The sequence below is a fragment of the Dipodomys ordii genome, unplaced genomic scaffold (genome assembly GCF_000151885.1).
Source record: "Dipodomys ordii isolate 6190 unplaced genomic scaffold, Dord_2.0 Scaffold177, whole genome shotgun sequence".
Classification (NCBI taxonomy): Eukaryota; Metazoa; Chordata; class Mammalia; order Rodentia; family Heteromyidae; genus Dipodomys; species Dipodomys ordii.
This window is the reverse complement of record NW_012267393.1, coordinates 132,409-146,039: the sequence shown is the minus strand read 5'-3', so window position 1 is coordinate 146,039 and position 13,631 is coordinate 132,409. Positions and strand designations below refer to the sequence as shown.

At 48.6% G+C, this 13,631-nt stretch overlaps 1 long non-coding RNA gene across 1 annotated transcript in view; it reads left to right on the top strand.

Moving 5' to 3' along the window:
- The window catches only part of LOC105998943, a 45,888-nt gene extending 39,514 nt beyond the window's left edge, over positions 1–6,374 (top strand). The window contains exon 3 of the long non-coding RNA XR_001175718.1: positions 6,212–6,374. This is a non-coding gene — a long non-coding RNA (uncharacterized LOC105998943). The remainder of the gene's footprint in view (positions 1–6,211) is intronic.
- The last annotated feature ends 7,257 nt before the right edge of the window (positions 6,375–13,631 follow it).

Here is a 13,631-nt window from a genome sequence, read left to right as displayed (position 1 = left end):
CCTTAGCCCTTTTTGCTTGCTTATTTGGGGATTGTTTTTATTTGTTTGTTTTTATCAGTTGTGGGGCTTGAACTCTGGCCTGGACGTTGTCCCTCAGCTCTTCAACTCAAGGCTAGCACTCTGCCACTTGAGCCACAGTTGCCACTTCCAGTTTTCTGGTGCTTTATTGGAGATAAAGAGTCTCATGGATTTTCCTGCCTGGGCTGGCTTTGAACCGCCATCTCAGCCTCCTGAGTAGCTAGGATTACAGGGGTGAGCCACTGTGCCTGGCTTGGGGGTTGTTTTTGAGGTAAGGTCAGACTGGCCTCAAACTCATCATCCTTCTGCCTCTACCTTTTATCCTCTTCTACTGCCACCTCTATCTGGTATTACAGGGGTGTGCATGGGGGTGTGCACGGGCACATGCGTGCGTGCGTGTGTCTGTGTGTGTGTGTGTGTGTGTGTGTGTGTGTGTACACCACCATGCCTGGCCAGCTGCCTGACTTATGACCTGGTCTTAGGAATCATATAACATCACTTCCAAGTTATAAACCTGCCAGAATTCAAGAGAAAAGACACAGATCTGCCTCTAGATGGGAGAAGTGTCAGAGAATGGGCAACCATATATTTGTTTGTTTGTTTATTATTTTGCCAGTCCTGGGGTTTGAATTGAGGGCCTGGGCACTGTCCCCGAGCTTCTTTTTGCTCAAGGCTAGCATTCTACCACTTGAGCCACAGTACCACGTGCAGCTTTTTCTGTTTCTGTAATACTGAGGAATGGAACCCAGGGCTTCATGCATGCTAGGCAAGCACTCTACCTCTAAGCCACATTCCCAGCCCTGCAACCATATTTTAAATTCACTACACCCCCTCTGAGCTCAGCCTGCATCAATCTCCCAGGACACTCCCTGGATTCCCCTGTCTCCATTTCCTGGCCCTAGTCCAATCTGGTTTTTCTTTCATCTAAACACACATCCTTCTAAGAACTCCTCTGGCCAGTGATTGCCTAAAGCAAGAGAAAAGCATAATTCCTACATGCTTTTTCAAGAAGACAATAGGAAGGACTAGTTTGAGGGTGGCTGGTGAGGGTTGCCATTGTTGACATTCACAGACTGGACGAGGGGGCACATGGAGGCTGGGTCCCAGGGCTGAGGAAGCTTGCTCAGGCCTCTCTGCACAGCCCCTCCCACAGCAAAGAGAGGTTCAGGAGCCATGTTCCTGGAAGAGCAGATGGGGCTTCAGTGAGCACAACACTTGTGTGTGAACCTGGGTCTGGTCTTATCTGGTCTAGGAGACCTGAAGTGTGACCAGAATATAATGGAAGTCAGCCATTGCTAGGAAGGTTGCCACCAACCTCACAGAGAGTTAGGGAAGTTTTAGTTTGGGTTGGGTTGGGGTTTTTTGATTTTGTTTTGTTTTGTTTTTGTCAGTCATGGGGCTTGAACTCTGGACTGGGTGCTGTTCCTCAGCTCTTCAGCTCGAGGCAAGTATTCTACCACTTGAGCCACAGTACCACTTCTGGGTTTCTGGTGGTTTGTTGGAGATAAGAGTCTCAGACTTTCCTGCCTGGTCTGGCTTTGAACCGTGATTCTCAGATCTCAGCCTTCTGAGTAGCTAGGATTATAGGCATAAACTACCGGCACCTGGCTGAGTCATCTAAATAGAGCCAAGCCCAATGTGTACCTCAGCAAGATGTTGCAAGTTCTTAAGAGTATTAGGCATAGACTGGATGCCAGAGCTTGGTGTTTCCCATGAACACCAACGACCTGAGTCAGCCTTCCCTCCCCACCTCACCAAGGTTCTCAGTGCCTTAGCACTGCCTCTGGCCTCAGTGATCGCCCTAGGGAAGCCCAGCTGCCACATCTGCGTAAGAGGCTTTCTGGACCTGTGCTGAGCGATGCACTTCCCTGGGATGGGGTGAGTGGGGCCTCTTTCCCATTATATGCCTTGACACACTGCTGGCCAGCCGCTTTCAACGGAAGTGCTGCGCAAGAAACCCATTACAACACCTCTGCCTGTGCAACCTGTCTCACACGAGTGAAGAAGCGTCCTTCCCTCCAGTATCCATCCCACTGCATATGGCCTTCGTCAGGGCTGCCCAAGGCCCTTGAGTGGACCTGCTCATCCATGCCTTTCCTTTCCCAACTCACATTACTGTCACCTGAAGTATTTTTTAAAAATCTTGATGGAAGCTGGTGACAGTGGCTCATGCCTGTAATCCCAGGTACCCAGATACCCAGGAGGCCGAAATCTGAGGATTGCAGTTCCAAGTCAGCCCCGCAGGAAAGTCCATGAGACTCTTATCTCCAATTAACCACCAGAAAAACAGAAGTGTCCTTGTGGCTTAAAATCATAGAGTGCTAGTCTTGAGCAGAAAAGCTCAGGGATAGTGCCCAGGCCCTGAGTTCAAGCCCCATGACTAACTGAAAAAACCCAAGCCAGGTACCAGTGGCTCATGCCTGTAATCCTAGCTACTCAGGAGGCTGAGCTCTGAGGATCACAGTTCAAAGCCAACCCAGGCAGAAAAGTCCATGAGACTCTTTATCTCCAATAAACCACCAGAAAACCAGAAGTGGTGCTGTGGCTCAAGTGGTAGAACACTGGCCTTGAGCTGAAGAGCTGAGGGACAGCACCCAGGCCCAGAGTTTAAGCCCCACGACCAAACAAAAAAATACCCCCAAAAACCCTGATGGCTGACGTCACCCCCACATCCAAAGATGCTGACCAAATTGATGTGGGTTTCAAAGAAAAAAATTAATTAAAAAAAATTTGGGGGGTCTAGTCATGGGGCCTGAACTCTGGGCCTGAGCACTGTCCCTCAGCTCTTCAGCTCAAGGCTAGCACTGTACCACTTGAGCCACAGCACCACTTCCGGCTTTTTTCTTTTTGCTTATGTGGTGCTGAGGAATCGAACCCAGGGCCTCATGCATGCAAGGCAAGCTCTGTACCACTGAGCCACCTTCCCAGCCCTAAAATTTTTATCAAAGGAAAATGCACATGTAAAAAATGTCTTAAAGCATAATCATCACATTTTCACAAAGTGAATTTAACCCAATGGCCAGCATCCATCCAGATCAAGAAACAGAACATCGCTAGTATCCCACTTTCCATCACTACCAGGCTCCAAAGGCTCACCTATAGTATAAATGGGTTTTTGCCTGCCCTCAAAATGGAGCCATATAGAATCTATCCTTTTGTCTGGCTTCTTCCACTGAACGTTTTATTTGCGAGATGATTTATTTAAGTTGTTGCTTGTAGTTTTTGTGGTCTGGTTAGTCTCATGCTATAGGACATTCTGGTGGGGGAGGCTGATCATTGTTCCACTGATGTTTGTTCTTTCCAGGTGGGTGTTTTTATGACTGCTGCTACTATGAAAGTTCTGGTGTGTGTCTTTGAGAGCACATGTATGTGATTCTGTTGAGTACCTACTTAAGTGGAATTGCTAGGCAATTCAGCATTAGTATCTTAGGTCAAGAAATTTCACAAAGTACTGCGCCAGTTTATAGTCCCTGCAGTGATGTGTAAGTGTTCAAGTTGCCTCAAATCTTTGTTAACAATTGGTATTTTCTTTTCTTTTTGTCTTAATATTGGCCTTTCCTGTGGGTGTGTCATAGTGTCATAATTACTATGTGACCTTCATTTGTATTTCTCTGGTGACTAATACAGCTGAGCACTTATCCATGTGTTTGTTAGCTATTTAGATCCCCACCCCCACCCCCACCCAAGGTATGAGGTGAACTATTTAGATGCGAGCATTTCCTTTAAAGCTCCTTAGGTAATTCTCATATCTAGCCAAAGTTAAAAAAAAATTGAACTAAACTGAACTAATATTTGCCTTTTTTTCTTGATTTTTCTGTCCTTGAACTGAGAGCAGTTTAGATAGGGGCTCTCATAGACTTGGGCAGAGATAATCTTCACACATACACATCCCCAATACACATAAAGACACATCTCTCTAAAAGAAGCAAGAGATCATAGCTGAGAGTTGGGACCCTTGAAGACTGCAGCTTCAGAAGAATCCAGAGAGAGAGCCTGCAGTGCCCACAGCTGCCACAGAAATTTGCTGGCCACAAAAATATGGCCCCTTGCTGGTTCCCGTGGACCTCCAGGCAATCATGTGGAGGAAGTGGAGGGCTGCCTGCCAGGTACTTCCCAGTGACTGGGCCTATGTGGAGGGGACCCAGCTCATGTGGGGGTTGTGGGCAAGCTAGGGACAGTAGAACATATTCCTGGACAGGCCTGAGGGACGTCTGCTGTCTGTGACCTTTGTTCCTATGTGGAAGCATGAAGAGAGGCTGCTGGGTTTCTCCCATGTAAGTGCAGGCCTGGCCAGGCCTGCCCCACGTGGGCCCATGGTATCACTCAGGCCACGTGGAGTTGGTGAGGAGGAGCTGTGTGTGCTGAGTCTGGAATTGGATCCCTCACCTGCGGCTAGGATACTGGTGCCTGGACTGGACAGGATGTGCCCTTGGTGCCCAATACTGAGTGGGAGGGGACGCTGTCATGGAACAGTGCCTCCTCCATGCATCTCCTGTTTGACCATTTGGAACCAAGCACCTGTGGCTCACACCTGTAATCCTAGCTACTCAAAAAGCTGAGCTCTGAGGATTGCAGTTCAACGCCAAGTAGTAGAGCAGTAACTGAACAGAAAAGCTCAGATAGCAACCAGGCCCTGACATTAAGCCCAGGAGTAATATGCATACACACACACACACACACACACACACACAAAAAAAAAAAAAAAACCTTAGTGCTGGGCATGTGGCTCAGTGGTAGAGCGCTTGCCTTGCATGTCTGAGGCCCTGGGTTCAATTTCTCAGGACCACATAAGCAAAAAAGAAAAAAGCTGGAAGTGGCGCTGTGGCTCAAGTGGTAGAGCGCTAGCCTTGAGCTGAAGAGCTAAGGGACAGCACCCAGGCCCAGAGTTCAGGCCCCAGGACCGGACCCCACCCCCCCAAAAAAAAAACCTTGACAATTTGGAGTCTTGGGGTACCAAGCTACTCTAGGATGTGTCTTACATGTCTAATGGCTGCAAGTCCATCTTAGAAACTGCTTTGAGTGTAGCATACTTGTGTATAATAGTCCAAGTGAAGATTTGGAGGGGAGGGGGCTTCCCTCTAACCCAAATGGCATCCTGTCCCAGCCAGTGACAAGAGTGTTGTTTGGACCTGAAATAACAGGGACCTCCCTATCCCCAACCCAGCCCCACTGCCCATTGATAACTCTGTCTTCTCCATGGTGACCACCTGAGTCCATGATGAAGAAAGGGATTCCTTTCACTGACTCTGCATCCCAGCTTCCCCTTGGCTTCAGCAACCCCATTTAGCAATCATGACTATCTATTCTGTCCTCCTGGGTCTTGTGAGTTCTCTCACTTTGCAGCCTTCTATGTGCTCCTGTCTCTATTGTTGGTACCATGCCTCTCTCCCTGGCCTTCCTCATGAGGTTCTACCATGCTGTCTGCTGCTCGTCAGCCACTCATTTAGCTTACTCCTGCTAACTACACATTCTACCACTGAACTGCACCCCAGAAACTTAAAACTTAAGTCCTCTCTGTAGAGGGGAGGTCAGGATACAGGTTAAGAGACAACTTAGTAAGGTAGCAGAGTATTTTTGTGGGAGAGAGTGAGCCCAGAGAAAGTTCCCCAGGGCTCTCTAGATGTGGCATAAGTGCGTGTGTGTGTGTGCGCACGTGCACGCAATGTATGCAGAGGTATATGTGTTTGTGTTTGAGTCTCCTCACCTTTGGCTCCTGACTCCTCCTGTGGAGCCAGGTCACCCCAGCTTTAGGCTTCAATCCTTTGAGTGTTTCTAATGGCTGATTGCACTCTGGTGCACCCCACTGCTTATGCTTCTCTAAAAAGGCCAATTTCTGTTGTATATCTAAAAATGTGCTATCCAGAGTGGACCAGTAATACAAGACCAGGGCTGAAGAGAGAAGTAAGGGCCTCTCACTCCCTCACAGATGAAGCCTTTCTTGGCTATTGCTCCGGACTCTCTTTAAGTCTGTTGGTCTGGGCTAGGCTCAGCTTCTTGGATGTGGTACCTGGGCCTCATCTGGGGCCTAGCCTTTAGATCCTGCTTTTCCAGCCTGTGATAGGGGAAGGTCTACCTCTGCATAAGAAAGAAGTATGGGTCGCTCCCACAGCCTCTGACTCCTGCTCCACCCTAGGTAGTTCAGCACCTTCCTCTTCGTTCTTCCTTTGAGAAGTGTGCCACTTCCTCACTCCAGGCCCTCCTCTGGACCACACAGTGACAAGTCAGCAGGATTGAGCCAAACACCCAGAGGTCATGACCTCTGTTGTGGAAGTCTTTTGGATCCTGGACGCTGTCATTCCTCTACTGTCTCATAGGCCTGAACCCAGAGCCAAGCCATTGTTATCACGCCCTTTGAAGATTCCCCTCTGCACCCCACACTTGGACCCAGCTATGACCTCCTTCCCTAGCTTTGCCTCCTGATCTGGGGGCCAAGGCATCACATTGACAGAAAGGTAAGCAAGAGGCCGCGGGCATGGAGATGACTGAAGTTCATGTTTGTGCCTACAAACATTAGAGACAGTCCTTCATTTGCTTCCAAATCCAGCCAGACACACACCCTTGATTGTGAGGACTCCACAGAAAAGTTTATTTAATGTTGCAGCCAGGAGGGAGCTTTACAGCCCAGTCTCCCAAGAAGATTATCTTTTTATTGCAGTTCTGATTAATGATTGATCAAAAACTGATACTAGACACACTAAAATACAAATATGCCATCGAGATTAGGTGAGATCTACATCTGCCAGGCTGATTTGGGGACCTGTCCACCTGCTCTCTGCAAGATCAAACTGGGGCAAGGGTGCATGGCAAGACCCACCCCCCATAGGGCTCTCACGCCTACACACACACACACACACCCCTATAGGGCACACACACAGACACACACACAGACACACACAGACACCTGGGGATGAAAGGAGTGTCCTCAGATCTTTTTAGAATTAGGCTACAAATTGCTACAAATGAAACAATGGGCAGAGGAAAAGGATTTAAGGGCTTAGAAGAATTTTTCTTTCATGTTTTTGTTTCTGTGAAGGCTGGTTACACATTAGCACATTACAGGGAAATTAGGGCCCTGAGGAAGGAAGAAGCTGTGTGAATACAGCATCCAGGGTTTCCTAGGGTTCTCTATTTCCTAGGAACTGCAGGGGAAACTGAGCAAAGAAGTGCACGTTTGCAAGCACTTGTCCTGCAAAGTGCCTTGGTGCAAGATCACACCATACCTCTGGTGTTGATGGTCTCTTAGGCCAAGACTTAACCCGTTGGGGTCCACAGGCCATGTCAGAATCCCTAAAGGGGTCTAACCCAGGACCTCAGAGACCACTCTCCCCAACATAGAAACACAGTGGGTTTTTCTCACTCCTGCCTTGCGAGCCTCCCAGGAAGGGCTGCTGGCTGAGACATTCCTTCCTGCCTTGGATCATCTCTGGGCCTAGGCACCAGGGAATCGGAAAATTGCCAGAGCCTCTTCTGCATTGACACTGGAAACTGAAACTGGAAATCACAGCCTCCCAGCCCTAGGTGCCAAGGTTTCTTTTCATGGGGTAGCTGGGGGGATCCTGGGGAGAAAGAAGCTATACTCAGTGGGGGGGGGAGGCTATCCAGGCTACAGCCTGCCATGCAGGAGTTGTGGTGCTGCAAGGCAGGCCCACTAGCTGTCCACCCTTGTGTGTGTGTGTGGGGGGGGGTGTTCCTCTCTAGGAAAAGTTTGTTTAATGTTCTTGCCAGTGGTACATTAGGAAAGGACTGGGCTCTTGGTTAGTTTAGACAATGCATTTTATAAACTACTGCCTTCACCCCATTGGCTTGTCTGTCCCCCATAATGAAGACTTTTTTTTCCCACATAGTTTCAATTTAACTAGGAATCTAGCTCTACCACTGCCCCAGGCACTGCTTTGGGGCAACTTGGACTGAACCTCTGGAATGTGGGGAGGAAGGAAGTGGAAGAGAGCCAGAAACTGCCCCACCTGCTAACTCCACACTGTCCTTCACCTCACCTACCCTGTTTCTTACTCAGCTCCTTAGATTAAAACCCCTCAGGTCACACTCTCATAGCCCCATATCTGCCAGGTATCTGTGTGAGTATTTGCCCAATGTGGGCCTTCCTTTACCAAACTAAACTTCCAGGACCCTTCTTCAGCGCCAGGATAGTTCTTGGCATGCTCTAGATACAAATAACAACAATTGTCCTGTGAGTGACCACAGACCTGAAGATCCAAGTGAAGAACAGTGCTTGGCAAGGGGTCTGGATCTGGGGTGCCAGTGTCTGGATCTATCCCAGGCCAGCCAAGTCTTCTCCCTTGAGGATGCTGTAGATAGATTGCCCGAGCTCTGCTGTCCACAGTTCCCAGCCCCCTTTGTAAGGGCTGAGGGCTTGGTAGGGCAGATGGCAGTAAGGGTAGGCAGCTCCCATGGTGCTCCCTCCAGAGCCCTGGCTTTACCTTCCTTCCTGCCCAGGTGGAGTTCATAAAACCTTTTCCAGATAGTTAAGGGACATTTGACTCCCTGCGCCACTAAGAAAGGCCACTTTCGGCCTGTGGATTAGAAGAGGACAAGCTGGTAGGGGCAGGGAGGAAACAGAAAGGCAGGTGGGGCAGATGAGGTGCTGGCTGAGGAAGGAACCCTGACTTCAGACCACACACTTTTTTTATTTGGCCAATCCTGGGATTTGAACTCAGGACCTGCACACTGTCCTTGAGCTTCTCTTGCCCAAGGCTAATACTCTACCACTTGAGCCACAACTCCACTTCCAGTTTTTTCTGTGTATGTAGTACTGAGGCATTGAACCCAAGGGCTTCATGCATGCTAGGCAAGCACTCTACCACTGAGCCACCTTCCCAGCCCCATTCCTCACACTTGTCAGCAGCCCCGGCCCTCTTGCTTGCCTATGAAAGGGGCTTGGTCTTGTGTCTGCACCTTGAAGGGCAACTTTGGAATCGAGCCTTCTGAGATGTAAAAAACAAAAACAAAACCCCAACACTGATTCACTGTTGTGTAACCTCACGCCAATAACTGAATCTTCCTTGTTCTTTTCCTCTTCGGTAAAGTGGGAGCCATTACAGTGAATTCTGTGATGGAATTCATGTCCCTGACATAGGAGAGCACCTGTCAGCAGTAGGTATTGTTACTTGAGCCAGGGTGGCTACAAAGATCTCCTTTAGCCACCCCCCCCCAACCAATGGAGCCGTACAAATATGAGAGACCCCCTTACATGTTAATTCAGAGCTGCGGACACGCAGCTTTCCTCTCACATTTATCTGGGCTGGGACCACAGTTTTACTTACTGAGTGTTAAGCTTAAAGATGCACCAAAGGGAGGTGACAAACTGAAACCACCAACCGTTTAAGCTGTCGTCTGCACCTAAGTGGAGGCCGGTGCAGATGGTGTGAGCCCAACTTCCTCCCTCCCTGCCTGCGTCTTCCTCACACCAGCCAGCTTCCCAAGGCTACAGGAAGTGAGGCCAGGAACAGGGGTGGGAGGGGTGAGTGCAGAGGGGAGGCCAAGGCCAGGGGGAGGACAGAAGCCTTTGAGGTCCTTGCTAGGCCCTGAGCTTCTGGGCATCCAGTCTTGCCCAAGACTAGTCTATAGCAGACTCTTGCCCCTTCCCACCCCCCCCTCCCCCCCCCCCCCCGCCCCTGGGTGGCCCTTCTCTCTTGAGATTGTGAGCCATTACTGTCAGACAGAATCCAGGGAGAGGTCTTGGCAAGGAGAAGAGCTGTCTTTTCTCAGAGGAAATGCACTTGTGGTTTTGAGATGTTCATATTTCACATCTGTGGTTGGTGTTTCCCAGGGTTCTCAGAGGTGAACGCAGGGTCAACCCCATGTCGCCAAATAAGGCTCCCAGTGACCTTAACAACAGGTCTCACTGCCCCATTGGTGGCCACTGCCGCTGCCAGCTTCATGCGGCCTCCAGAAGGCAGCCCTGAAGTTGGTCTCAGCTTCCACATAAGCAAAGGCCAAGTTCCTCTGTCAGAAATCATTGCCCTTGGAAAGGACCACAGAGAGGGCGAACAATCTGGACAAAGGTGGATGAGGCGGGGCTCAGGCAGGGCTGCCTGGGTCAGAGTCCACCTGCCCAGTACGCTGAGCCCAGCTTACCAGGATGAGCCCTTCACCCCCATTTCCCTGCTGTCAACCACAGTCATGCTCATTTCAGTTCCGCTCATTCTGCTTCCACACCAGGAAGTCAGCTTAAGTTCCTTCCAGATGTTGCATCTTTAAGCTCTCCACAGCCTTGGCAGCCAGTTAACCCTCTTTCAAGGATCAGGAAACTGAGGCTAAAGGAAGTCAGACTAACCCAAAGTCACACCACCAATAAATAAGTCATGCAACCATATTTTAAACCCAGTTTCAATGGGGGTGGGGGTCCAAATCCTGTGCCGGAAGCACTGCACTGATGCCACGCAAAGGCTATGTCTGAGGTTGGGATGCGCATCGCATGGCGTGGAGTCACGCATGCCTGAGGACCTAGTATACAGTGGTGCAGTTGCACACCTGTTGAACGGCAGCCATTGCAGTGCACAGCCCCCAGCCCCAGGCTTGGTTCACAGCACCTTGCACATTCTCCTGCCACAAAGCATAGTGCTCAAACATTGAGGTTTGCAGACCAGACTTGGCTGCGGCCTTTGTATTTGGTTTCCACTTCCTCTTTCTGGACCTCTTCCCCTCCTCACACAACTGTATATCACCAACCTGAGGAGGCCAGAGAGGAACCTCACTGCAGCTACTGAGGCCTCCAGCCTGTGGGTGTTGGAGGGGCAGGGCTGGCTGGGCCAGAAGATCAAGCTTCTAGGTCAAAGGATGAGTGTTCGTTCCAGCACAAAGGCAGGCATATTAATCTCCTCCACTCGGAACAATGCTTAGGGAGCCATAGTATTCTTCCCCTGAAGAGCATTTTCAGGATTAAAAGTATATAAGTGGCTCATGCCTGTAATCCTAGCTACTCAGGAGGCTCAGGTCTGAGGTTTGCCGTTCAAAGCCAGCCCAGGTAGGAAAGTCCATGAGACCCCTATCTCCAGTAAAGAGGGGGGTGGGAGAAGGAAAGGAAAGGAAAGGAAGGGAAGGGAAGGGAAAGGAAAGAAAAGGATGACAAACCCCACTGGAAATGGAAGTATGGTTTAAGTGGTAAAGCACTAGTCTTGAGCAAAAGAATCTCAGGGACAGTGCCTAGGCCCTGAGTTCAAGCCCCAGGGTTGGCAACCCCACCCCCACTCCCCCAAAAATATACAAGTGATCTGGTAAAGGCACACTAACTCAGAAGAACTACTCCTCAGAATCTGCTCTTGACACACTGTGACCCCTGTGCACCAACACCAGAGGATGTTCAAATGTCCATCAACAGCAGAGATCATTACTGCATTTCCACAGTGCAAATAGGAGCCATGCGATTTATGGTGGATCCACTATTGGTCTAATACTATAATAACAAATGACTCTTAGCAACATAATAATGAGTGAAAGAATACACTCAGGCCCAACACAGTGGTACATGCTTGTAATCCCAGTTACATAGGAAGTATCAGTCAGAAAATCACTGTTCAAGGCCAGCCCTGACAAAAAGTGTAAATTCTCCCTGGAAAGTAACTAAAGCAAAAAAGGGTTCAGGATGTGGTTCAAGTGGTAGAATACTTTCCCAGCAAGCACAAGGCCCTGAGTTTCAACCCCATTACCACCACCACCACCACCACCACCCCCCCATACACACACACATACACAAAAGAATTCTGATACAGTTTCTTTCATACAAGAGTTTAACAACTGGTAAAACTGCATTGTATTTTTTTTATTACCTTCAAGTATCTGTACAAAGAGGTTTCAATTAACATGTTAGTTTGTGAGTTCATGCTTCTAGATCCTTGTTATCCCTTCCATTATTCTCTGGCTTGTATTGCTTAAGAATACGTGCAGAGATTGTAAAACTATAGAAAGTACAAAATTATCACAAAATTCACTGTAGTCGTGGCTATAGGAGGGGATGTTGGGATTCGGGGAGTGCTGGTTTTGTATTATAGCCTGGGGGGTGGTTACCTAAAAATTTGCTTTATGATTATTTTAAACCATATTTATTTATTTATTTATTTTAGTCAGTTGTGGGGCCTAAACTCTGGGCCTGGGCACTGTCCCTCAGCTCTTCAGCTCAAGGCTAGTGCTCTACCACTTGAGTTACAGCTCCACTTCTGGCTTTTTCTGCTTATGTGGTGGTGAGGAATCGAACCCAGGGCCTTATGCATGCAAGGCAAGCGCTCTACCACTGAGCCACCTTCCCAGCCCCCAAATGTCTATTTTTGTGTATTTTTGTGAAATATATTTTTGTGTACCTGTGACTGTTTCACAATAAAAATAAAGGATGCATGTATGTGAATCTCTTGTAGCCCTGAACAGTGCAGTGAATGGACAGGGCAGCCCCGTGGGCTTTCCCACGCCACACCATTTTGGGGACAGCACTGCAGAGTGCCACGCTGCCTGGCGCACCACAGCTCTCTCTGCAGATGAGGGAAGATAAAGACCGTGGTGGAACATAGGAAAGGAGAACAGCCGGAACATAGGAAAGGAGAACAGCCGTTGATGCCTTACTTCAGCCAGGGAAGATGAATGGGAACAAGGGCTGGAGGAAAGCATGGCCAACGCTTGTCCGAACTCCAAAACCTATGAAAGGGCAGGAGGACCTGTGCACAAGACCCTGCGTGGGATGCTGCCACACTTGGCTGCCAAGTTCCTAGCTCAGGCTTCCTGTTTCAAAGATGCCTCGTCCTGGCAGAATACAAGGAAGAAATGGTATTCAGCAGTGGCTGATGATGCAGGAGCCTGTGAAATGCACAGAGAAGAGTCTCTAACTTACAATGGTTAACAAATGCTATTAAGTGAGCAAATGCTACAAAATGAGCAGGTAGTATGTGCTGTAAAGCCACATTAGCACACTGCTGGCCAGTTTGCCCACTGGGCCCCCTGCTCTTCTGGAAAGCCTGGTATTCAATCGCCCTCCTTTCTCTTCAATCCCAACAGGTTTTGTTTTTCAATTACAGTCTAAACTACTCAGAATTACATTGAAAAGAAACTCTATGGGAATAACCACTAATCAAATCTAAATAAACTCAGAGAACTTTTAAAAATCCTACCTTAAGGCGCTGGCAATGTGGCCTATTGGTAGAGTGCTTATCTACTATGAAGCACTGGGTTCGATTCCTCAGTATCAAAAAATTGAAAGTGGTGCTGTGGCTCAAGTGGTAGAGTGCTAGCCTAGAGCAAAAGAAGCTCAGGAACAGTGCCCAGGCTCTGAGTTCAAGTCCTAAGACTGCGTGCCACATGTACACACACACACACACACACACACACACACACACACACACATACATATGCTACCTTAAGATGATAGAATAGGAGTGGTAGCATATAACTAATTCCTGGCAGTAGGAGTCATAGTCTGAGGACTTTGCTCGCAAAAGCAAAAATAAAGAAAAAAGAAAAGAAAAACCTGAGAATATGGGCTCAAGTAGTAGAACACATACTTAGTAAGTGCCAAGCCTTCAGTTCAATACTCCATACCACCAAAAGATTTACAAAAGAAAAAAAAGGTAAAGCAGATAAAGATTGGAAGATTTGAAGGGCATCAGTGGCTC